Below are 26,450 nucleotides of genomic sequence, written 5' to 3'. Positions count from 1 at the left end.
ATGGGTCAATACTGCCCTGGGACAGGCCATCTCAGTACCTGTAGCTTTATGGTTATCTGATCATTATTTCACCGTATGGACCTCTACCAGGGTCATTATCTGTTCTGCAGTCACAAAATTATTTGTCAATAGAGACAGCTAACAGATGTTTCCTTTGTTGAAAACCTAGAGAAATGATTTCATATAAAAACAAACCATCTTCCATCTGAGTTGGACGATAGATTGACATTCAGTGATCAAAAACCTAAGTAGAACCGAAGTTTAAACCCAACCGAAGCTAAAATATGTCTTTGTCATTCAGTGACATCCCAAGTGTTGATTTCAAATTGGTGCAACAATTAGGAATTGGCACTTCACTTTAAAAAAGGGAAAGCAAAATTTAGAACTAGAGAACTGTGTAAGTTTTTGATGCACTTAGATTTAAGATCATGCCCAAGTATTTGGTCTATTTTGATTTTCAAGCCGTTGAGATTTTTTATGATTACATTCCGTCTGGAACATCGTAGTTTCCCTACATTGATTTTACGATTACCTAACCCTAAAATGAGTGTCAAGTAAGTGCACCAGAGTATAATCGACACAAAAACATCCAACTTATCCTCTTAAATGGTAAATCTACTTAACAATTGCAAATTCAGGTGATTGGGGGTAAGAATATTCTTAGTCGTTAAAGAAAAAACACCAACTTTTTATGACCTATGAACTAAAATTTGTATTAAAGACATCAACTATATATAGAAGGTCAGTAATCGAACAGGTCTGTGTAGGGTTGGAAATACCTTACAACTTAGTAGTAAGGTTAGGATTCGTGCTTATTCTGTACATGTTAACTTTTAATAAAATAGAACAAACATTTACCTAAGTTAGCCCTAAACAAATATATAATTTTGCCTGGCCTAATAAGACAACAAATGACACCCCAATTAAGTCAATTAAATCTTTTAACCTCACCTGTATTCAGGTCAAACTATTTTAATGTCAAAACTAATATCAATTAAAAAACTCAAACTTAATAAGTCAGTTCAAAAGAAATTTGCTTCGGGGAAGTTGAAGAGCGTAGATAACAGAGAGAATACATATAATTGTATAAGAAGAATTGACCTGCCATAGTTACGCCCCCTACAATCATAAATTACCTTTTCGTTTAACAAAACATAGTAATTAGCATTCCTTTAGCCTATACCATTTCAGTGGAAGTAATTTCGTTGAGTGTCCTACCGATGTAATTTGGGGGTTTTCTTTTGCCCAGGTACTTTTCAACATTACATGCTTGATAAACATCTAGCCGATAGAACGTCTTGTTTTCCCTGTAAGACCTTTACAACTCTTGCAGCATTGTTATTAACACATTGTTTGTACTCCATACTAAAGTTCTAGTATATGTCCTACTCCAAAACCCTATTCAATCTTATTAAACGCATCTTTGACTTCAAACAACACGGTATAACCTGTTTGGAAGTTGTCCATTTTTTTGGTGGTGGTGGTGGTGGTGGGAGGGGTAACTCACCAGCCATTCTGACCTGACAAATATCTTACTAGCAAGCTGAACATAACAAAAATGACGTAGCATAAAGAACGAACGGAGGTGACCCTTGGTGTCTACCCATGGCATAAGCCGTAGAGATATTGTCAGTATATCTACCATCCACAACGCTCAAACACCAGAATTACACAACAACACATAGTAAGTTGTAAGTTATGTTCAAATTGACTTGAAATGCATGCAATATAATCCACAAACATCCCAACTGTTTTTTGGGCATGTCATCTCCATGACACAGCAGTAGCGATCATGAAGAAGTTTTTGGAAGACATTTTCTGGTCAATGTCCATCTTCATTTTTATACCTGAACATTTCATATTCACACAGCACATGGACAACTTCAGTCTACGATTTTTGCTGAATTTAGAAATTTTCATAAATTTTGTGGCAATATTCTGATATTGAGTCCATTGAGTCATTCACAGCTTGAAAATATTTGAAGTGAAGATGATCTTAAGTTTTATCAGTGATTCTATTCTAGAACCATCTATTGATTCATCTATTGATTCAGATTACTTGTTTGGATGTAATGTTCCAGTCCTAAAATTACTGCCAAATTCACTGAAGGACATAAATAGACTACTCTGTGGTCGGTCTCAACATTTGTGTCATACAAACACTTGTTCTCTATGGGCTATACATTCATCACAAGCTTTAATGTGACCCAGACTTCACTTGATGTAACACAATCAAATCACACTTGACAGAAATATATTGCTAGGAAATGGAAAAAAATACATTGATGCATTTTTTGTGAGACTCCTTGCACATTTCAAATGAACTTAAGTGGGAGACTGTCACTCTGGATGTTCGTAGCCTTGGTCAGCAGGAAACCAATAGAAAATGTCTGGCCTGGTGTGAATTTAAGAAACAGTATATCAGATCAACATGCTTTCTTCTATATGTCACTTAAGTTTTTAACCCTTGTGTACATCAAAGTTCCAAGAAACTGAAGATTAAGGTAGTTCTTGGAAAATTAAAGGAACGACATGGCCAATGATATGGCCCCTGTAAGAAGAAATTGGAATAAAGGGGTGGAGGAGACCTAGGGTTTAGGGGCTAGGGACTAGGGGCTATAGGACTAGGGGCTCCTATACAGAGGAGGAAATCTACAAACAAGAGACTAGACCAATCTAAATGTGACTTTATGATATCCATTACATCTGTTTTTAAGAGCTGTAACATAATCTTTTTTTTATAAGTGTTTGCATCTCCTTTAAATCTTCCGTCAGCATTACTGACCTTTACACAAGAAAAAAATCAAAATGATAAAAGAATCCTTTCATTCTGAATCTCTGTAGCTGATAATGATAGTCAATACAGAAACAAGATACTCGGCTTCTATAATTAGTACAAATGTATTTATATACATTTACATTACCCTCACTTCAACAAACAGCCATTATTTTTACTTTACATCAGCTAAAGAGCTTAAAACACAACTTGTACCTAGTGTTTATAAATCATTCTGTCAACATCTTAAAAAAACATACAGATACTGATGGCCTCCTCTCATCGGAGTTGTCTCCACTTTGTTTGTTTTCATACCACCAGGATCTGACATGTTTTACATAGGGGGACAATATGTTAGATGTTATCAACAATTTACAGCTCTCTGTGCCTTTGATCATCGTCAAGCTACCAGCTATAATTTAACATACCAGCATGACCTTATTTGACCCAAACATAGATAGGATCAGGATGATAGAAAAACCAAGTAAAGGTAATCAAGCAAGACCTCCCCTCTCACACATGGATTAGTGCGAACTGTAAAGGACCCTCCTTCTCCTGTCTGACGGGGGCGGAGCTTCACTCACTCCCTCGTACATAAAAAATGATGATGTCATACAGGATATGACATTTGATTGACCATCAAAATGGGATTGAAGGTACTTCCTAAAAGCTATTACAGGATATAATTCTGCATAAAAAATAATTGCTTTCAAAAGATTTTCGTTACCCCCTAAAACATCAAAATGACATTTGAAATCTACTCTTTGTGAGAGAGTGTCACAGAAACAGTTGAAAACAAGTTTAAAATTGACATTCTAAAAATGTCAAAGAATATATCATTCTGTTTCACCTCAATTCTGCTTTTGGGAAAAAAAAATACGAATAAATTTGCTTTTAATGATTCCCATAAAATATCAATCTTGACAAAGCCAGAAGAAATTGAAACTTTAAATAGTTTTTAATTTCTATGATAAATAGAAATAAATATCTAAAAAAAAAAAAAAATCATCTGAAGAAGTTATGTTTCCCATTTATGACAAAGGTCAGAATTATCTTGCTTTTAAAAAATGGTTTAAACAAATCCATCTAAAAAATTCAGCAGAGAATGATGATAGCAATAAGCTTAAAGTTTCAAGATCAACCACTCAAAAGAAGTTCTAATAAGGATATATTCAGTAATAAGGTCAAATCTTCATTGAGTACAAATGCAGAGAAGACCTAGAATTGTATATCTGGTGTTTAAAACATTAAATAATTCAGGAGTTAATCTGTACATCTTGTAACGAATGGCCTCCTGTATGGATGCTGACCCCAATAAGGCCGCTCATCCAAGGAAACACTAGCAATCAATTACTCGCTGCAGAACTTGTTCGATACTAACATCGCGATCAGAGCCTCTCTCAGATACTAACATCGCAATCAAAGCCTCTATGGTACTAACACTGCAATCAAACTAAAGCCTGTTTGAAGCCAACACCACAATCAAAGCCATGAGATGCAAACATTAAGATGACTTGATCAGTAATGCAAGTTCGGTCACTCTCGCTGGAATTTCTATTGATCTTGTTTCAGCAATCGCAGAGTTTTCACTCCTAATAATGCAATACCAATTTTTCATAAAACAAAGATAACAATATAGTCACTTGAAAGCAAACTTCTAGGAATGGCTGTATATTTTAATGTTCAAATTTTGATGGCATTTACTCAAATCAAACTTAATTTGAATCATATTACTTATTGGAAATATTCCAATTTTTTATATATATATATATATATAATATTGTCCTGCATTTAATGAAAACAAATATATTATAAGCAGCATTTTGTCGATATGACTTTCTTGAAACAAACTGAACAATTGGTTTTCTACTTTCGAATTTCGAGAACATTTACATCTTGATTCTGGGGAATGACAATGATATATATTTTACTGCAATAGTCGCGGGTCTACATGTCTATGGAGATTTGTGAGAAGATAACATTGATAGGCAAGCCTGGATAATCAAAGTTCTACACTACATATGTAGCTGATAATCAATTCAATTACATTGTAATAGCACAGATGTAGAGATACATGTCTCATTATGTAGCCCGACAAAACACCCATATACAGTTTTTTTCCCCATATTTTTTTCTCTCTCTCTCTTTGTATTGATACATCTGAATGTCACTGTTGGCTATCAAGTCTACCAGAACAAAAAACTGTCTGGATCTATTAGCACACATGTAGTGTTTATACACATTGACAAACTAGTAGATCTGATTAACAGTAGCTGTAAAAATATGCATTATGTAAGTCAAAACCTATAGCCACTAATATAATAAGGACTATCATAAAACGTAGACAACCAGAGTGCTATATTAATCTATGAACACCCAAGAAGTCATCATCGATTTACATAAACATGTACAAGTTTTATGATTTTTCAAAGAACTTTGTTATCTACAAACTTTCATCATATCTATTAAACTCTTGGATTGAGAAAATAAATCACATAATTTCACTCATGTACAAAAGTTCTAATCATTGGTTGTTTTGATATGAATTCTACTTTTGGAATGTCTGGAAAACTCATTTAAACTGGAAACATCAAGATACATTCTTCCTTTTATAAGTGCCATTAAAGTTTCGTATCAAACAATTGATGTTGTAATGATACCTGAATTAATTATTTCCTTCTAAAACAAAAAATTCTGTCTGAAACTATTTTTTTCTTTTGCCCAAATTACCTCCCCTTGACAAATGTGTCAGATTTTCAGCAATTTTTCAATAAATACCAAAATAGACATACATGTAGTGGACAGTATCTAATGATAACAGAAACTGTTCATTATTACACCCCATAGTCCAGAAGTGAAACCAATCATTTGTAAATAAGATTTACATGTCCCCAATTATCTCTGCATCTGGTTACATTTGGCTGCACTTTAGAGGAAATGCCCCTGAGATCATTGAAAAAGTTCCTTTGGAGTAAAGTTACAAGTAGCTATTCTGATACCAGTTGTTTTTGTTTTCGTCTAAATTCAATTTCAAAAAATTCATTTTCTTCAGCATGAGATGTTTTCCATAACAAACACTTACAGAAAACAGAATTTTTCAACGGAAAACATTTACAGATTGTTTGTTGTTTTTTTTAATCAATTGTCAAACAGGGACCAAGTTAAATAATAGCTAGAAGGTCTAAGACAGAAGGTAACCTATGTTATTGATCAGCTTTTACAGATTCAATTTGATTTCCCTTATACCTATGGTGACTTGGCAATTTGTCTCCGCTATTAACTTTTACAACGGCTTTGAAATTAAATCTGCAAACCTGACAATTCCTCAGCATTAATTGTACAAAGGAATCATCCTAAGACCACACTAAGCATTTGGTTATGTAAAATCTGGCATGCTGTGTATGTATTATGTAAAATCTGGCATGCTGTGTATGTATTATGTAAAATCTGGCACGCTGTGTATGTATTATGTAAAATCTGGCACGCTGTGTATGTATTATGTAAAATCTGGCACGCTGTGTATGTATTATGTAAAATCTGGCACGCTGTGTATGTATTATGTAAAATCTGGCATGCTGTGTATGTATTATGTAAAATCTGGCACGCTGTGTATGTATTATGTAAAATCTGGCATGCTGTGTATGTATTATGTAAAATCTGGCATGCTGTGTATGTATTATGTAAAATCTGGCATGCTGTGTATGTATTATGTAAAATCTGGCATGCTGTGTATGTATTATGTAAAATCTGGCATGCTGTGTATGTATTATGTAAAATCTGGCATGCTGTGTATGTATTATGTAAAATCTGGCACGCTGTGTATGTATTATGTAAAATCTGGCATGCTGTGTATGTATTATGTAAAATCTGGCACGCTGTGTATGTATTATGTAAAATCTGGCACGCTGTGTATGTATTATGTAAAATCTGGCACGCTGTGTATGTATTATGTAAATCTGGCACGCTGTGTATGTATTATGTAAAATCTGGCACGCTGTGTATGTATTATGTAAAATCTGGCACGCTGTGTATGTATTATGTAAAATCTGGCATGCTGTGTATGTATTATGTAAAATCTGGCATGCTGTGTATGTATTATGTAAAATCTGGCACGCTGTGTATGTATTATGTAAAATCTGGCACGCTGTGTATGTATTATGTAAAATCTGGCACGCTGTGTATGTATTATGTAAAATCTGGCATGCTGTGTATGTATTATGTAAAATCTGGCACGCTGTGTATGTATTATGTAAAATCTGGCACGCTGTGTATGTATTATGTAAAATCTGGCATGCTGTGTATGTATTATGTAAAATCTGGCATGCTGTGTATGTATTATGTAAAATCTGGCATGCTGTGTATGTATTATGTAAAATCTGGCATGCTGTGTATGTATTATGTAAAATCTGGCATGCTGTGTATGTATTATGTAAAATCTGGCACGCTGTGTATGTATTATGTAAAATCTGGCACGCTGTGTATGTATTATGTAAAATCTGGCACGCTGTGTATGTATTATGTAAAATCTGGCACGCTGTGTATGTATTATGTAAAATCTGGCACGCTGTGTATGTATTATGTAAAATCTGGCATGCTGTGTATGTATTATGTAAAATCTGGCATGCTGTGTATGTATTATGTAAAATCTGGCATGCTGTGTATGTATTATGTAAAATCTGGCATGCTGTGTATGTATTATGTAAAATCTGGCATGCTGTGTATGTATTATGTAAAATCTGGCATGCTGTGTATGTATTATGTAAAATCTGGCACGCTGTGTATGTATTATGTAAAATCTGGCACGCTGTGTATGTATTATGTAAAATCTGGCATGCTGTGTATGTATTATGTAAAATCTGGCATGCTGTGTATGTATTATGTAAAATCTGGCACGCTGTGTATGTATTATGTAAAATCTGGCATGCTGTGTATGTATTATGTAAAATCTGGCATGCTGTGTATGTATTATGTAAAATCTGGCACGCTGTGTATGTATTATGTAAAATCTGGCACGCTGTGTATGTATTATGAACAAGAATAGAACAATCAATGTCATAAGAAATATCCTCATTATTTATTCATCATCATATGAGGCAATTTCATCATAAGGGACCTCGCCAAGCATTTTTCTTGGTAGCCTAAAAATGCAGTTGGCATTAGCTATTTTCTGTCAACTGAAATTGCAAGAAAAATATAACATTAAACATCTATGGCAGCTAAGTTTAACTGGTTGTTAAGGAAACTGCTGCAGGAAGTGAGGTCTGGGTTGGGTCCGAGCATGTGCAGGGCAGACAGCTGGAAAATGGGTCTGAGCATGTGCAGAGCAGTCATACACTGAACAGCAGGAAGTTGGGTCTGGGTAGGTGCACAGCCATCACTCTTGAGAGCAGGACGTTAGGTCTAAGCATGAGCAGGGCAATCATACGAAACAACAGGAAGTTGAGTCTGGGCATGTGCAGGACAATGTACACAGGACAGCAGGAAGATGGGTCTAGACCGGCACATGTCTGCAGACCACAGGACCATAAAAGCAACAACATGCCAAACACTACTGCTTTTGAATACAATCAAACTGAAGCAGATACTTTTTTAAAGATAAATTTCATTTACACATTTAGTTTGGTTAGACTGCCTAAGGGTGGACATTATATATAAAATCATACAGAAAATAAGTCAATAGGCAATAAGCCTGGTACAGATAGCATGATTATTAGGACTGCCTCTGTATATCTCCGATTATATAATCATGTGTGCCTGGCAATAATATGGGAGAGCCAATTTGTATTGGTTAGGGTCATCGAGTACAGATTTGGCATTCTCCAATCTTGGTAACCCAGACACACCTAGCCTAGGACAGTATACATACACAAGACTTAATATAAACCCTGAACAGATTTACACCAACATTTGTCTTGTGTTCTGTTGTTTTTCCCTGTCATTTTCCTGGTCAAATTTCAAAAGCATTCTATATATTGAAACATAACTTTTCCTCTTTTTTTCTGTTTTGAAATCTCACCCACAACATAATATATAGACTGTATATATAACTTTAATCTCTGATGCCAACTTTTAGTATGTTTTTCATACATGTATGTCAAATTACCACAAACATATCAATTTTACACCAATGTTTATAAAAATCAATTCCCTTTACCTTGAAAATGTAAGCTTTGTTTTCACAAATACAAATCTTCAGCTGCCAAACCTACATACACACTGCAGACTTAATGTTCAAATCAATTCTACTTATTTACAAAAAAACAATTACGTTATCATACAACAAGACATCTCAAGTCAACAAAAATCATGATCTCTGCCGCAGACCAACCCGTCTGTACATTACTTTGAACACTTTTTCCCTAATTTATTTTCTAATTTAAGAACTTTCCAGACCTCCAAGCTAGTCAAAATCCCTATCTCTCTAAACAGCATAGACCTGTCCCATTTACAGAACGCAAACCCATAGATGACTATGTGTGGTTGGGAAGGATTTTTTTTCAGTTTGGTTTCAGCTTCCCGATTCCCAATATTAGTTTATTTCTTTGCTGAACTTATTGTCACGGAACAGCCAGGGTAATATTGAGGCTGGGAGTCTCCTTGTAGTAGCTTGTGGCTACCTCATCAAACATCATATAAAGGAGGCCTACAACAACAGCACAGGGTTGTCCATGACCCAACTTTTCTGAAGAATGCACATCCCCTGTGTAGGGTTTGAATTAAAGATCCGCTGAAACTCTCTCAGATCTTCAACAGAGATTTGAATAGTCTGAAGGTCTCTCATATGAAAGAGCTTCACCTGAGGTTCCACTAGCAGGAACCTCTCTCAGATCTTCAAATGAGGTTCCGCTAGCCCAAAGCTCTATCGACTAATATATATCACAGCTCCAAATGTTTAGTTTATGAACATTTATGAAAGAGACCAAGACCACTGATTTTAGAAGAATTACAAAAATATTCATTTGTACTTACGAGATATCAAAATTACAAATTGATTATTCGTGGTTTATCTACAGTTTTCATCTATATTTACCTTTTTATATGACCAAATATGAACATGCCCATAGGAACTATTTTCTAAGGCACAAAATCAGTTACAAAATAATAAAAAAAAAAAAATATACTCTCTAAAACAAATACTCATCAGTGTCAAGAGAATTTAAATAATTTGAAATTGAAAAGAAAAATTAATAATAAATTTTGTGGCAGTCCCCAGGTACTTATCTCCCGTAACAGTTTGTAGCCTATAATATACTTGATATTTTATATTGGTACCAACTGGTGATGACCAGGGCAAGTAATCCACTCAATGAACGGCTGGTGAATCATTTAGTCAAGAGCTTATAGTGGATTTTATGTTTAACTTGCGTTTATTACTCAATATCACAGGAAGTCATAAAATAAAGCCACAAGGAGCATCACTTGATGCCTCCCTTCTGTACCAGGTTCAAACAATGTGTACATCGTAATTCACTAAGCTACAATTTCTAATTTTACGCTTGATGCATTTATGTGCACAATATTGCACTTATTTTTTTCGAGATCCTTGCCCAATGGAGGCAGCCTCAATCAAACCTCCAGAAGACTATGATTCAAACATCTGTGGGATTAGAAATTGTTGATCTGTTCTCAGAGAGACAACTGTTCATGTTGTCAATTGAAAAAATATTAATAAAACCAATTCATAAAAAAATTCTTCCTTCTGAGCCTTCCAAATGGAAAAAAACTTAGAAACGTGTAGATTTGATTAGAAATAGATCTACCAATTAATTATAGATCTACCAATTACATATACATGTCGTTCTTTTTAATTTATCATGTTTGAAATGGAGACTTTTTAAACGGTTTTTAAACGAACACAACAGAAATTAAATCATTCAGAAAAAAATTATCCTTGCGCATGCATTGCAACTGTGATTTGGCAAACTGATCCTGTTTCAAATGCAGGCATTTAATGAAAGCTTTGAAACAGAATGTATACACATATACACAATGTAGTGTCAGGAACCATTTTGTCACTAGAAGGATTTCCTAATAGAACTAGACAACACAGAGTGAGTGGCAATCGGAGAGATTTAACACCCTATGACGTAATGTTTCTTTAGGTAATCAGTTTAAATGAATGCAGCTTGAAACAACAGACGTGTTGTTATTTCATTCCTGATATTTTAAAGATTTATTTTACTTCTAATTTCTGTCTAAAATAACTGAATGTGATGTTTGTAGATGCCATAGTTGAATGTTCCAAATATATCTCGACAGCACTTCAGCGAAAATCAATACTAACTTTTTCAGAAATCATTTGAAAGCAATATAGATATCTGTAAAACTGTGAAACACAAACATAGACATCACTGGAATCTAGAATAACAACTCATTGGCAACCTATTTGACAATTTTTTATGAATATATTCACATAAATTTTCTGTAAATTTAAGCTTTTACTTTCAACATGGTAATGATTTTGTCATGGTAACCAAATAACAGTTAGGTTCACCAATGTAATCTTCTGATACAGGTATCTGCAAAACAGGCAGACACAGCTAGTACCAAGTAAACCTTGAAATGAAAATCTTCCCTCTTCCTCAGCCTTGTCTCCTTCCTTCTTTTTTATAACTTCATCTCCTTCTTTCCCTCCTCTTTATAAACCTGTCTCCTTCTTTCCCTCCTCTTTATAGCCCTGTCTCCTTCTTTCCCTCTTCTTTATAACGCTGTCTCCTTCTTTCCCTCTTCTTAATAACCCTGTCTCCTTCTTTCCCTCTTCTTAATAACCCTGTCTCCTTCTTTCCCTCTTCTTAATAACCCTGTCTCCTTCTTTCCCTCCTCTTTATAGCCCTGTCTCCTTCTTTCCCTCTTCTTTATAGCCCTGTCTCCTTCTTTCCCTCTTCTTAATAACCCTGTCTCCTTCTTTCCCTCTTCTTAATAACCCTGTCTCCTTCTTTCCCTCCTCTTTATAGCCCTGTCTCCTTCTTTCCCTCTTCTTTATAGCCCTGTCTCCTTCTTTCCCTCTTCTTTATAAACCTGTCTCCTTCTTTCCCTCCTCTTTATAGCCCTGTCTCCTTCTTTCCCTCTTCTTTATAACCCTGTCTCCTTCTTTCCCTCTTCTTAATAACCCTGTCTCCTTTTTTCCCTCTTCTTAATAACCCTGTCTCCTTCTTTCCCTCTTCTTAATAACCCTGTCTCCTTTTTTCCCTCTTCTTAATAACCGTCTCCTTTTTTCCCTCTTCTTAATAACCCTGTCTCCTTCTTTCCCTCTTCTTAATAACCCTGTCTCCTTCTTTTTCTCTCAGAAACCTCCCCCAAGATCCCCTTATCCCCATTCCCTGCTTTAATCCACCCTCAATCACCCTCCCTCTGCCATTAGCATATGACCTTTCCAACAAATTTCTCCACCTAACTCCACCTTCCTTAATCCCCTCTCCCTGCCCCCCCCCCCCCCCCCCCCCCAACTCTATCCTCCCTACCCACCACCACAAGCGGTGCCTGCTGTAGATACCCCTAGACATGTAGTACATCTCCTGTGCATTATACTGGTAGGTCTAATCAAGCATTAGGTAAACAGTTTCTTTCCTGTTAAGACCTCATGGTAGATTCAGCAGCTATCAAATCTTGTAAACCTGCACGATTTCTATAATGTATCTCCTCCAAATTACTCAACATTTCACATGTGTGCTTGGCAAAATGCCTACCACGACTTTCATCATTACAAAAACTCTAAACACCATTTTAACAAGAATTTCAATTCTTGAAGAGTCGATAAATATAGTGCTTTGTATACATACCTACCGTAGATATATCCTTAACGAATTTACAAACGACATCAAAATTTGTTTAAAGATTTATAAACTGCATGCTCAGTGGCTCTCATTAATCAACTTGACACTGTATGGTGCAGGCCAAAAAAAAAGCTTATCGGGAAGTATTTTAATCTAAACATCAAATATTGAACCACCCCTAGATAACCCTGACAACTAACCAGCAATCACCTGACATTCCTATTAGTTTACCTAACAAACTATTGACCAATCAAAATACAGTTTACAAATATCAAGTGATCACCTACCAAACTGCAGTCCAGCACCACATACCAATATTGTTTTGATGTTTTTATAAATATTTGGAAGAATAAAGGAAGATATTTTTTCAAAGGTACAGATAAATCAAAGTTTTCATCCTTCAAACAAAACAAATTTTCAAGCTTCAACAGACAAAACAAACTTATTTTTAAAACCAAATTTTCACTCTTAAGTCAGTTAATTATGATGTAATTATCCAGAATTACCAAGTACAGAAAGTCAAAGTAAGTTTGATGAAGTCAATACTAATTTAGGAATACTCTTTACAAATCAGTAATGGCACAGGTCCTCAGACATGAGCCAGTCCAAACTGCCCTCTCCCTACCACCTCTGTGCAATGTTATTCCATGTTTGAAACATGGGGTAATAAATTAGTATTAGCAATACATAGAGTCTGGTAGTCTATGTATGTAATCATTATATATACTGGTGTCTGATCCCACCGCCCCCACCAATTTTCATCTTTCCACCTGACCACTCTGCCCCCTAGATCTTGGCATCATGCCATTGAAATAAATTCAAGCCCTATATTTCATCACCAGTTAATAATCTTAAAACACTTGGAGCAAATTTTCAACAATCCCCGCTGCACATGTTTTCTATAATAAGTGTCCGCACTCAAGGTTTATAAACATGAAGATCATCCATGCTAATATCTCCTGGAAAGACTTCCACACTTTACAATATGATGTAAACCAGATATGTTCGTGATTGACAGTTCACCTCTGGTGTTACATTAATTTGACACCATCCAGAGATCAGTTTTATCTTCTCTCCAGTGATCATGTTTTAGTATTCATCCACAAGGTACATTCCAAGGTCACATATTAATATTAATTAGATTTTTTCACTAACTTCCAAGGTCACATATTAATATTAATTAGATTTTTTCACTAACTTTTCCAAGGTCACATATTAATATTAATTAGATTTTTTCATTACCTATGTACTACCTGGAGGGAATTCTGCTATACTTTTCTATTTTACCTCATGTAACTGTATTGAACAGTTTGATTTTCTTTAACATTTAAGACTCTATGTCCCATTAAGGTAGCATATACCCTTAAGTCTCCGAGTTACAGAAAGGTAGGATACATCCTACATCTTCATGTCACTGTTCAGTTTTATGGTAGCACCTCTATTCTGAGATTATTTTATATACAATGTACTTAATTCATAGACTGTTTGTGAATGGATAGAAGGTAAAAAGATATCAAAATATTAAATTTTGCTAATTTTTATTTTTTTTTTTTTAAATCTAGGCCAGATCCTGAATCACACTTGCCTGTTCCACTTGGCAAGGAAATAAGATATGATATTAACAGAACATTACCATATGTCAATGTTCAGTAAAGAAATGTACCACAGCCGTATATAATTAAATACTACCATATACAAACAGATACCTCCAGCTCGGATCACGTACAAGATTTGCTTAATACTAAAACACAACATCAAAGTCAACAGTTGTTCAAAAATAGACAGATTCCAAATTAATAAAAGAAAACATCTGTCGGAATGTTTCTTATTATGTAAATGTATGGTACGCTGAAATAAAAATTCTCTATGGAATAGTCCTATTATCTGTTAAGCTTTAATCTTCTGACACAGATCTGTTCTGATAAGCAATTATACTAAGAAGGTGTAACAACTGTTTTATAACTTGTAGAACGAAAAAAAAAATATAATCATTTCCAAATGACATTTACGAGTATGTTATATGTAAGCATGCATCAATCTTTGTATTTTTTAGACATATAGACTAACTGGTACTCTATTTATTGTTATCATTACAAGTAGATGTAAAATAAAAATGTCAGGAAAGTGCAAAGTCATTGTATATACATGAAGACAAGACTCCTCTCAAACTGTGTAGATTTTTTAAACCTTTATTAAGTTTATATATCATATATAAGATGAAGAGCATCACATTAGTATGTATATTCTGAATTTATCATGTTTTAATAACATGAGTAACATAGCATTTTATAATAAATTTTTCAAATAAGATAATTGAATTTCAACATTTTGAATTCGGCCACAAAAATCACATTGATAGTATGGTCTTGTTTGTAATTCTAGGGTCGTAAGTTTGACTCTGACCAGCAGCACTAACTTTTTATTTAGTTGTTGATACCTTGACGTTAATATTTCAACTTATTTATTGTGATATTGATGAGCAATTGAAACAGTCTGAAGAATCGCCAAGATGCGATTAAAGTACGAAAGATGTGTTGTCGAGTTTTTCTTTTCCTTCAAGTATTACTTGGTGCATAGGGATTATACATAACACTTTATATAGATATATGTAACATAAAATGTAAAAAGATAAAACAGTAGTTTTCGCTAACGTTTTCAGGCCTGGCGGCCATCTTCAGGCTATTGTTTTAAATGACTTGGTAATGACTTAATGACGTAATAGAGTGCAGGCAAGGAGGCCAACACATAAACACTAACAAGAATGAGGTTTTTTGTTTTTAAGGGACAGTGAAATTATCATCTATTATCATTTTACTGAATTGTGACAAACAAGGATGGACTTAAACCAGGCCTGGGCTTAATTCCGGATAATGTTGTATAAAATAACAAACCTAGAATCTGACTCCAGAGAGAAGTCAACGGCCTAACAAAACTGTTAAAAGGGTTTTTACTCCTGACATCCTATTTAGTATAAAACTGTGAAGTGAATGTCAGAGTTCCTGTAAGATTTATGACATGAGTAATACCATTATGTCGACTGTTAGGAGCCCCCTGCATACAAAGGATACAAAATCTTGTCAACAACAGTCTCCAAACAGTAACAGCAATTTATTATCAAGGAATTCCCCAATGACAAGCTTACATAATAAGCATTTCCCTGACCGTGATCTGGTTTAGATTGTGGTTGTTTTCATACAGAATGCAAGCTTGTCGGCTGAATAGAAATTACTTTTATTATTGTTATTAAAGACGTATGGAGGACAAGAACACCTTCTCACCTGTTCTCGAGAATTAAGTGTGTTAATTTATTCCGGTATTGTATTACTGTTCTAGTTGTATATTTTTTGCATATTTCTTCATATCTTATTACTCATGCTGTAGCTAGCATCTAATTTTGTCATGGAAATTTGAAAAACAAACAATGCCATCATGAATATTCAAAGTACTAATGTATCATGAATATTCATAAGTACTATTCATGAATATTCAAAGTAGGAGGAAAGTATAGTTTTGTTATTTATTAAATAACCTAGATTAAAAATTAATTTTAGAGGAGATGGTTTTAGAAACTGAATAATTATTTAGAATATTACTCGTTGAACCCAAAGACCTACACAACAGTGACAATCAGTACAGCTTTATCAAAATATGGTTATAACAATGACCTTGACAAGAGTCATTTGGGACAGAGGATTGGGACCTTTAAGACCCAATGTTTTGAAGAAATTGAAGAAAATAAATGTAGGTCACATCTGAAGTCGTTCATTCCTTGGTAACCATCGTGACTTATTGAGTGTTGTGTTGTGAAACCACCTTTTAATGAAACACCAGATAAAAAATTCCAACAAACTGTTTTTTTTTTTTTACTTAACTAAAGCCTTTTATATAATAAACATAAAGAAGGAGAATGAAAACAGGGCCATAAGGTTAAGGAAAACATGATTTCTCGGACATAAACAAGTACATAAGTTGCTACTTCTATACCTCTCTCACTACTGTCCTTCCTGCCCAGCCTTCATGAATCATCCAGATCTTTTCCTCAACCTTAATCACTCAAAAACTGCAAGCCTTCTACCTAACGCAAGGGTTCCTCCCTCTTGAGCCCTATAAACCAGAGCATTCCTACCATCCTAAACACTAGGGATGTTCCACATTCCTACCATCCTAAACACTAGGGATGTTCCACATTCCTAACATCCTAAACCTAGGGATGTTCCACATTACCATCCTAAACACTAGGGATGTTCCACATACCTACTATCCTAAACCTAGGGATGTTCCACATTCTTACCATCCTAAACACAAGGGATGTTCCACATTACCAGCCTAAACAAAAGGGATGTTCCACATTAACATCCTAAACACTAGGGATGTTCCACATTCTTACCATCCTAAACCTAGGGATGTTCCACATTCCTACCATCCTAAACACTAGGGATGTTCCACATTCCTACCATCCTAAACACTAGGGATGTTCCACATTCCTACCATCCTAAGCCTAGGGATGTTCCACATTCCTACCATCCTAAACACTAGGGATGTTCCACATTCCTACTATCCTAAACACTAGGGATGTTCCACATTCCTACCATCCTAAACACAAGGGATGTTCCACATTCCTACCATCCTAAACACTAGGGATGTTCCACATTCCTACCATCCTAAACACTAGGGATGTTCCACATTCCTACTATCCTAAACACTAGGGATGTTCCACATTCCTACCATCCTAAACACAAGGGATGTTCCACATTCCTAACATCCTAAACACTAGGGATGTTCCACATTCCTACTATCCTAAACACAGGGATGTTCCACATTCCTACCATCCTAAACACTAGGGATGTTCCACATTCCTACCATCCTAAGCCTAGGGATGTTCCACATTCCTACCATCCTAAACACTAGGGATGTTCCACATTCCTACTATCCTAAACACTAGGGATGTTCCACATTCCTACCATCCTAAACACTAGGGATGTTCCACATTCCTACCATCCTAAACACAAGGGATGTTCCACATTCCTACCATCCTAAACACTAGGGATGTTCCACATTCCTACTATCCTAAACCTAGGGATGTTCCACATTCCTACTATCCTAAACACTAGGGATGTTCCACATTCCTACCATCCTAAACACTAGGGATGTTCCACATTCCTACCATCCTAAGCCTAGGGATGTTCCACATTCCTACCATCCTAAACACTAGGGATGTTCCACATTCCTACCATCCTAAGCCTAGGGATGTTCCACATTCCTACCATCCTAAACACTAGGGATGTTCCACATTCCTAACATCCTAAACCTAGGGATGTTCCACATTCCTACCATCCTAAACCTAGGGATGTTCCACATTCCTACCATCCTAAACCTAGGGATGTTCCAGGCATTTGAGCACAAACCTTAGTGAACCTTTACCATTGAGCCTGAACAACGAAGTCCTCATTTTTATATCAACTGATGTCACATATCTATATTGACTTTCGAAACTCTAAAAGCAGTTTCCACGGAGGTAAAACGTTTCTCTGCCTGTCTTGAAAGCTTTATAATGTTTTAAAACCTGTATCATTCTATAGTCAAAGTTAAAACTGCTGAAAAGAAATATGAAACTATTATTTTGTAACTTGTCAAATTCTTGTTATGTAAAGATGACAATCATTGAACAAAGCACATTGATAACTCACAAAACTTGACGCTTTATCACACAATTTGTCACTCCCATCCCATTACCAAGTCAACTGATATCCAAACTGTTCAACTTTTTCTTGAAAATTGAAAAGAGAAACAAAAACAAAATGAAATCACGTTGACAAGAGATAGACCGAGAAAAAACACAAAAAACACCAATGCTATACACATGCTAATTCACTTCACCACATAGTCACATAGCAGGAACACAAGTGAGACTTGCTGATTTTTTTCTTTTTCTTCAAAAGCTAACATCTGAAGAAATCAAGTGTCTCTTCTGTCAAAATTTGACGTCTTTCCTGTTGCCAACCAGAGTGTGAAAGGCTTATAAACTTGACCTTTGACCCACATCAGTTCACTATTTTTTTCTATTTCCTGCAGCAATTTTGAACGAAGAGCAATTGTGAAACATATAAGTGTACAAACATACACAGCATACAGAGCCCTCATGTCTCAAGAGAACCTGATTCATAGGTATTTTTCATCGGAAGCTTTTATGAGGCATATTGGTCTTCTTTTTCTGTCTGTCATATTTATCTTGAAGGCCAGACGACATTTTTTAAGGACAACACAAAAATCTGACAAATCAGTAGATTTTTATTGACATTCTATTTCCTGTCCTATCAAAGCCTTCTGTCTGAATGACAGATTTGGAACATCAATTATCACAATAAATGGTTAAAAAGTTGATATTGTACAGCCATCAAAGAGGACACAAACATTCCTGTGACCTTGAAAATTTAGGTTATACAGGTTACAAATACTCTTGTGATCCTGTTGTTATATCATATACAACTCAAGCACTCATGTGACCCTAAAACATGTAAGTCATCAGGAAACAACCATCATGGTTATTTTTATATCTATATACAATGCACAATACATGGATGATGGAAGAGCTGGGATTTGTCCAAAATTGTCCTCAATAAAACTCAACTTATTATCACAACAATCTGCAGGAAGGAAAACGGCACTAAACCCTTTTTCTGTCCCAGAAGGGTCTCTGGCTTCGATAAGACAGCCGCTATATATTAGTAAAAAGTGACACCGACCATTCCTTACACACTGTGGCACAAACTGATAACATATGCGATACTGACTTAAGACTATATGACCATTTCTTCTCAAAGTCTGTACTCAAATATTTCTTAAATAAACCCTTTGATAAAATCGTAAGTTTGACTGCCAAAGATAACTCATTGAATACTTAAGTCACTATATATCTCCGTACCATTTCTAATCTGACTTTCTGTCTTTAAAACTTTTTTCATGGATTGTGTAAATGTCATATTGGAATCTAGATCGCCAGGCGATAAAGTGTTTAGCTATTTTGGACATAAATACTAGGAATAATCAGGACACTTGCCGAGGAGATATGCTTCTTTCTGCAGATGTTGGAAGGGAAAGCAGGGCGTATTCATTACCAAGATTACATAACATATTGACGAAGTTTTCACAACATCTGGAAAACTTTAATGTTTTAGGTGAATTACCTCCCCTGATCAGAATCACAAACAGCACCACTACGCTGCAGTACAAAGGACATCAGAGCCCTAACTATAATCTCTGATTAATTAATGGAGAAGCAATTACCTCCCTTTATCAAAAGAACTGTTTCAAGTACCTAAGTCAGAAAAATCCATTCAGACCAATCTTCCAATATTGAAGAACTCAAATTAACACCAATTCAAAACATTCCTTTGTGTATGTGTGCACATGTTGAAAGTTAAGGTTGTATATTACATTAAACACTGTTTGCCTGAGTTTGAGTTATCTCCCTTTAATATCTCAATAATTTCTGTGCAAATTTATTGAATGTCATCAATTCAGACAAATGCCTGTAGGGTAGCATGCCTTTCCTTTACAAGGTTGGGGGACATTTATTTATCCTGTAGGGTAGCATGCCTTTCCTTTACAAGGTTGGGGGACATTTATTTATCCTGTAGGGTAGCATGCCTTTCCTTTACAAGGTTGGGGGACATTTATTTATCCTGTAGGGTAGCATGCCTTTCCTTTACAAGGTTGGGGGACATTTATTAATCCTGTAGGGTAGCATGCCTTTCCTTTACAAGGTTGGGGGACATTTATTTATCCTGTAGGGTAGCATGCCTTTCCTTTACAAGGTTGAGGGACATTTATTTATCCTGTAGGGTAGCATGCCTTTCCTTTACAAGGTTGGGGGACCTTTATTAATCCTGTAGGGTAGCATGCCTTTCCTTTATATGGTTGAGGGACATTTATTTATCCCATGTTTTTTAAAGCTTTTGTTCTGACATACAGGTGTGTCTTTGTTTTATATAAATGCACTGTAAAATATTCTCAGACATATCATGAGCAAAAAACTTACCAACCATATCATTTTAGGTCTAATCCTTATGGAACTTCATACAATGTCAAATTAAAAATTAATTAAATTTCTAATTATCATTGTCACATAAAGGTTAAGATAGTATTTAACCAATCTGCCACTGACATCCTACCATCCTATTTATATAAACTAAATGTTAAATTATGTAAAATACTGTTGTATTAATGGGTTTTAATTAATTATTCTCAGCCTTTAAGGTGTCGGTGTACAAGACAAGATGTAGATGAGAAATGTGTTGATTGTTAAACATCTGCAAAAAGCTTTCTGTTACACGGAGAAAGACATCTAAAAAGGTCTTCAATCACAGAGGACATTCATTATTTAATGCAAAACATGTGTTAATATTTAAATGAAAATATCTTCACTACATATATTGTTAGCACATCTGTACTGACAAAGTATTTATTAGCATTATATTTAATTAGTGCACAAATGTTGATTGTATACCATTCAAATTGACAGAAAAAAACTGTGTTAGAACAAACTCAATCACAATGTAATGAATGCATAAACAGAGTAACCTGTGTCCGTAACCTGTGTCAGTAACCTGTGTCCGTAACCTGTGTCTGTAACCTGTGTCCGTAACCTGTGTCAGTAACCCGTGTCTGTAACCCGTGTCTGTAACCCGTGTCCGTAACCCGTGTCAGTAACCCGTGTCTGTAACCCGTGTCAGTAACCCGTGTTTGTAACCCGTGTCAGTAACCCGTGTCAGTAACCCGTGTCTGCAACCCGTGTCAGTAACCTGTGTCAGTAACCTGTGTCTGTAACCTGTGTCTGTAACCTGTGTCCGTAACCTGTGTCCGTAACCTGTGTCAGTAACCTGTGTCAGTAACCTGTGTCTGTAACCATAACCTGTGTCAGTAACCTGTGTCTGTAACCAGTGTCTGTAACCTGTGTCAGTAACCTGTGTCAGTAACCCGTGTCTGTAACCCGTGTCTGTAACCCGTGTCAGTAACCCGTGTCTGTAACCCGTGTCAGTAACCTGTGTCAGTAACCTGTGTCAGTAACCCGTGTCTGTAACCCATGTCAGTAACCCGTGTCTGTAACCTGTGTCAGTAACCTGTGTCAGTAACCCGTGTCTGTAACCTGTGTCTGTAAATGTGTTAACAAGTGGTGGTAGGACATATTATGTATGAATATACTGACAACATAACAACAGGACCAGAACTACATATATTTGTATGGCAATGTCGTCGATGACAAAGAAGACGCTCACCCTCCCGGAACACATGGTCCTAGTCTCCTGGTCCTCTTCAGGAGTCTCCATGCTAATCCATATTTTTGTTTATATTTTAACGATTAAATGATTTTGAGTTTGATTTATTATTATGTCATTATCTATGGTAGCCTAGTAAGATACAAGGATCTTCCCAATCTGACACCGATTGCTGCATATATCATAATCTAAACCTGCTTTATATGAAAACCTGTTAATTCTGACAGAACAGTACAGTACATATGATGTTCAGATTTCATAAATTACAGATCACACAGGAACATTAGAGAGAGCGTTGACAATGTCTGCCCCCGCACTTTTCAACCACACCACCGACAATTACCTCAGTTGATGGGAAGGTACATGTGAGAGAGATTTCCTCAAATTAATGCCGTTCTGGCATGACAGCAAAACATTAAAGCAATTAACTTTTCTAAAATTGTACAACTATACATCAATGAGGTCATTGTGCAGGACATTATTCACTTTTTTATTTCTTTTACTTGTCAGAATCTAAACTTCCATTAACTCCTATGCTGCACACAAACCTTCATGTCTGATGTAAAATTTAAATTCCATTTTATTTAAAATTGTATATGGATCATTCCACTTTTAACGCATCCTGTTTAGTGCATATATACATTTGTGGGCAATAATTTTGTTTATGAATGCAGGCTTAGGATTTATAACAACCAAGGAAATTTAAACTGTACAAATGTCCCGAAGAAAGTCACACACCACCCTGTACCAACACCCTTCAATCCTGGTCTAATCCCACTGTAGGAGGCAAAACAGACAGCTAAGGTGATGGGAAAGGGCTCTTACAGTCATTTCTCCTATTAGTCTTTAATTTTGGTACAAGGCCAAATAGAACAGGGACTTACTGGTGAATGGGAGCTTATTTTTGAGTTAGGGCTTTTGTGTATTGTACCCATTTAATTTCTTTTTTTTCTTTTTTTTCTTTTTTTAAACTTAAGTAAATAAATACTATCACAATTTTTCTTCCTTAAACTTTAGTAAATAAATACTATCACAATTAAGTATATAATTAGAAACTTTACCTTAAATATATCTACTATAACATGAATAGTTGTTTGTCGGGTTTATTGTCCCGTGAACAGCCGGGGTCATTTGAGGTGTTGTCGTCTTGTAGTAGTTGGTGACTACCTCACTGACCATCATACCGGAGGCCCGTCATATGCTACCCAGATCAATTTGGGTTAAGTAACTTGCCCATGCAAGGACATTACCACGACAGTACAGACCGGCCTGTGAATATTGTAATGTTGATTTTCTTAAATTATAGTGAAATAATCTGATTGATTCTAACATAACCCCACTCCACATCATTTTGTAAAGTCTTTTTACAGACACATTCCAGTGTCTACTTTCTAGACTACACCGATTACTTAACACAGCCTCATCATAACTCGCCAAAAAACTCTATCTTGTATGCTCTTCATGGGGTCAAACAAGATCAAATCGTCTAGGTTCTGGATTACGACAACTACCTGAATAACTCGACCTTAATCAGGTAATCATGTAGCACATGAATCTGTACTGAGCAGACTTGTTTTCCTCGCTAACACAGTTCTACTTCTACTGTATGCCTCCACACTTGATGAGGTCAAGCAGGGTCACATCATCTAAGTTCCAGACTTACTACAATTACCTGAATAACCCCACCCTAATCAGCTTACTGATTCACCTTCTCTCACTCCAAGTTTGCTCATTTATTGTGCAACATAGACGTGTTCTATTTTAATATCAACAATGCCAAATCTGCATTAATAATAGATTTACATTCGACATGAATCCATTGTTTTGTTTTTACAGATATAATGACACAGAGTTTTAGGGAAGTTATACATCTAAAGTTATTTATGAAGCTCCAGAAGTGCCATACTTGCCTCTCATATGAATTGAGACCTTCAAATTTTGCCAAAAGCCCTCCGCCCCAAATAACAAGTATTCAAGACTGCACATATGCCGACTAATATGCTGGGAGTGTAACGTAATTGCCTTCATACAACTTTGGGACTGTTTCGACCCCATCCTTCATTACACGAACATATGTCTGCACTTTACTTCTTTATACTTAAGAAATTACTACCAGAAGATGTTATTTAAAAACATTCATAAACACGAGCGAGATCAGTAAATTATAACTCACATAAAAATAACAGAATCCGAGTAACCTCATTTCACCATCACTGAAAAACAATTTTAGAAAAGCAGGTTTCTGTTAACCATTTCACAAGCAACCTAGCTGTAATCTGGAACACGTTGCTTACTCTACAAACAAGGTGGATGTTTAAATTTCTTCCAGAAAAAAAGCAAGGTTTCTATTTCTACATCTCAGGCAATCTTCAGCAGCAAATTGGTTTTAAATCACTCTTCTCTGCAACAAATTTCTAACCAGAAATACTACAGGTTTTTCTTGTTAGAACACGTATTGAAAAACTGCAGCTAGGAAAGACCGATCACTTTTATAATTCAAAATACCCACCTTAATAATTACAGTTTGCACTTAAAAATCTATTTCATCTTCTGTAATACCATTGTTGCTGCTGATATCCAATCAAAACTAACAATACGTTAATTAACGAAGTATTGGTGACCCCATTAACAAGCACCTCCTACCACCCAGCACTAGCAGTTGTCTGTATAAAGAGACTTAGGTGACAATATCTATAATTCCAATCGTAATTATTTTCATACCAAATATAGTATTCCTACCACAAATTCTGAAATCTTACCATCCTTATTCTACATCTTGATGACAGTACAAATCTTATGATATGTTTGAAAATATTCAAGCAAAAAAATTTTTTTCAGAAAAGCAACATTGTTCTTTGTCATTGTCTGGTATCTTCTTTGACATTTTCAATGCTGCTAGATTGATCATCAAACACATACAGAAGAGATTTAATCAAACAAAATGCTCCGATTTTCAATTTCATTTGTCCATTTATCTGCCCAGTCTGTCGTATAGCCCTACAAGAGATCGTTTGAATGGTCACATCGGCAGACGCTCTCAGAAACCATTACTTGCTTGCTTCGCGCCTGTGACAATTAAGCTGTCTAGTCAGCATCAGCGACAGCCGAAGTTTCACGACGGATGGCAACTACACGGAAATAAGACACAATAAGTTTAACCAGATAAAGGTACCAAAGTAAGTGTGTAATCTGTCCAACCGTATTCTGCAAAAGCTTGCTCTTTTTTCCCCTCGACTCCTACATGGTGCATGCAATATGTCAGGGAGAAGAAAGCCTAATCACATTGGAAAATACTTCTGCTGCAAGAAACTCCTGTTTCTTCCACTCAGGGAAAGAAAACTCCATCAAGATCAAGATTATCTAGGAACTTTGAGATTTTAATACACTTTCTTTTAGTGTAATATGTATTTTGTTCATTTCCTACTCTTAAAAAAATGACTTTAATGCATAAAGCTATTTTCAAATTAATATCATAAACTGTTGTTAGAAATTTTACACTTTCCTTGTGTTTTGACAGAGACAGAGAAGTCAACTAAATTGATGAATATCAAATTCTACAGTTTTTAGATTGTTTACATTAGAAAATCTCAATAACATACATCTAAGCATTCTAATTTGTATTTGTTTAATAGTCTATTATATATCTGTACTTATGAAAATATTGGGTCAAGTCCTTTGTTGATTGAGCAATTGAAAATGTTCCCTGGATTCTATAACGGTAAAGGATAGCTAAGAGTAAACAATGCCATGGATATCAAGGATGGTGGGGTATTGTGTATTTGATAATCTAGATAAGCCAGTTGTTCTCGGTTATTTTCGTAATCAGGCACAGTGTCAACAGTAGCCATTTCCCCAATTAACGGTCATCTGGTTTATCGTGGTCTGAAGGGTTCAATTACAGGTTACTTCCTGGGAAATTAGGCTGAAGTTGTTTAGACAGACATAAAGCAAACAAACTAAAATATTTCTAAGACAACCTGTCGATTCCTCCCACCTGTTAGCTCTGGCATCATTCACAGATTCGACAAGTAACATATTTCAAAGGTCTCTAACTACATTGTCAGCTTCAGTAGCATAAAGCAAGCACAAAAACACTGTCAACAGGAACTAATCATGAGACACCAAAATAAAAGGAGGAACAACATGAACCATAAATGCCAATTGATGACAAGTCTTTATTTTCTATTCTTAAACAATTTTGATATTTAATGATGATGATTAACTATAGGTAATTTCTAATGCCAAGTGGCTTATTATTAAATAGCTAACAATGAAATCAAAGATAAAAGGTGAAAAGACAGCTGAAAAAATATTTTCACAAAGATTGGTTGGAAACATTTCTCAATTTTTCATAAAAACCTCTGCAAGAAAGTTTCCTTTCTGACTGTTTCTAAGCTAACAAGAAACAATAGGACAAGAAAAGACGGGCCTGTCTTTCTCACCTGTTTTCCACTACATCAGGGAACGAGCCAGAAAATGTCTGGCCAGACCTATACCTTTGGCTTCAGATACCATAACAAACACAGGTTTGCATGTATCAAATGTTTTTGTGTATCCAAGTCGTTACCTATATAGTGCCATGGATACCAGAATCAATTTCCTTCACCTTACAAAACAATTTAGATA

At 35.5% G+C, this 26,450-nt stretch overlaps 1 protein-coding gene across 1 annotated transcript in view; it reads right to left on the bottom strand.

The window, feature by feature from the left end:
• The window catches only part of LOC117342097 (glypican-5-like), a 135,574-nt gene that overhangs the window by 83,519 nt on the left and 25,605 nt on the right, over window positions 1–26,450 (bottom strand). The window lies entirely within an intron of this gene.

The sequence above is a fragment of the Pecten maximus genome, chromosome 14, assembly GCF_902652985.1.
Source record: "Pecten maximus chromosome 14, xPecMax1.1, whole genome shotgun sequence".
NCBI classification, from domain to species: Eukaryota; Metazoa; Mollusca; class Bivalvia; order Pectinida; family Pectinidae; genus Pecten; species Pecten maximus.
The sequence above is the reverse complement of the archived record's forward strand: the minus strand, read 5'-3'. Positions and strand labels throughout refer to the sequence as shown.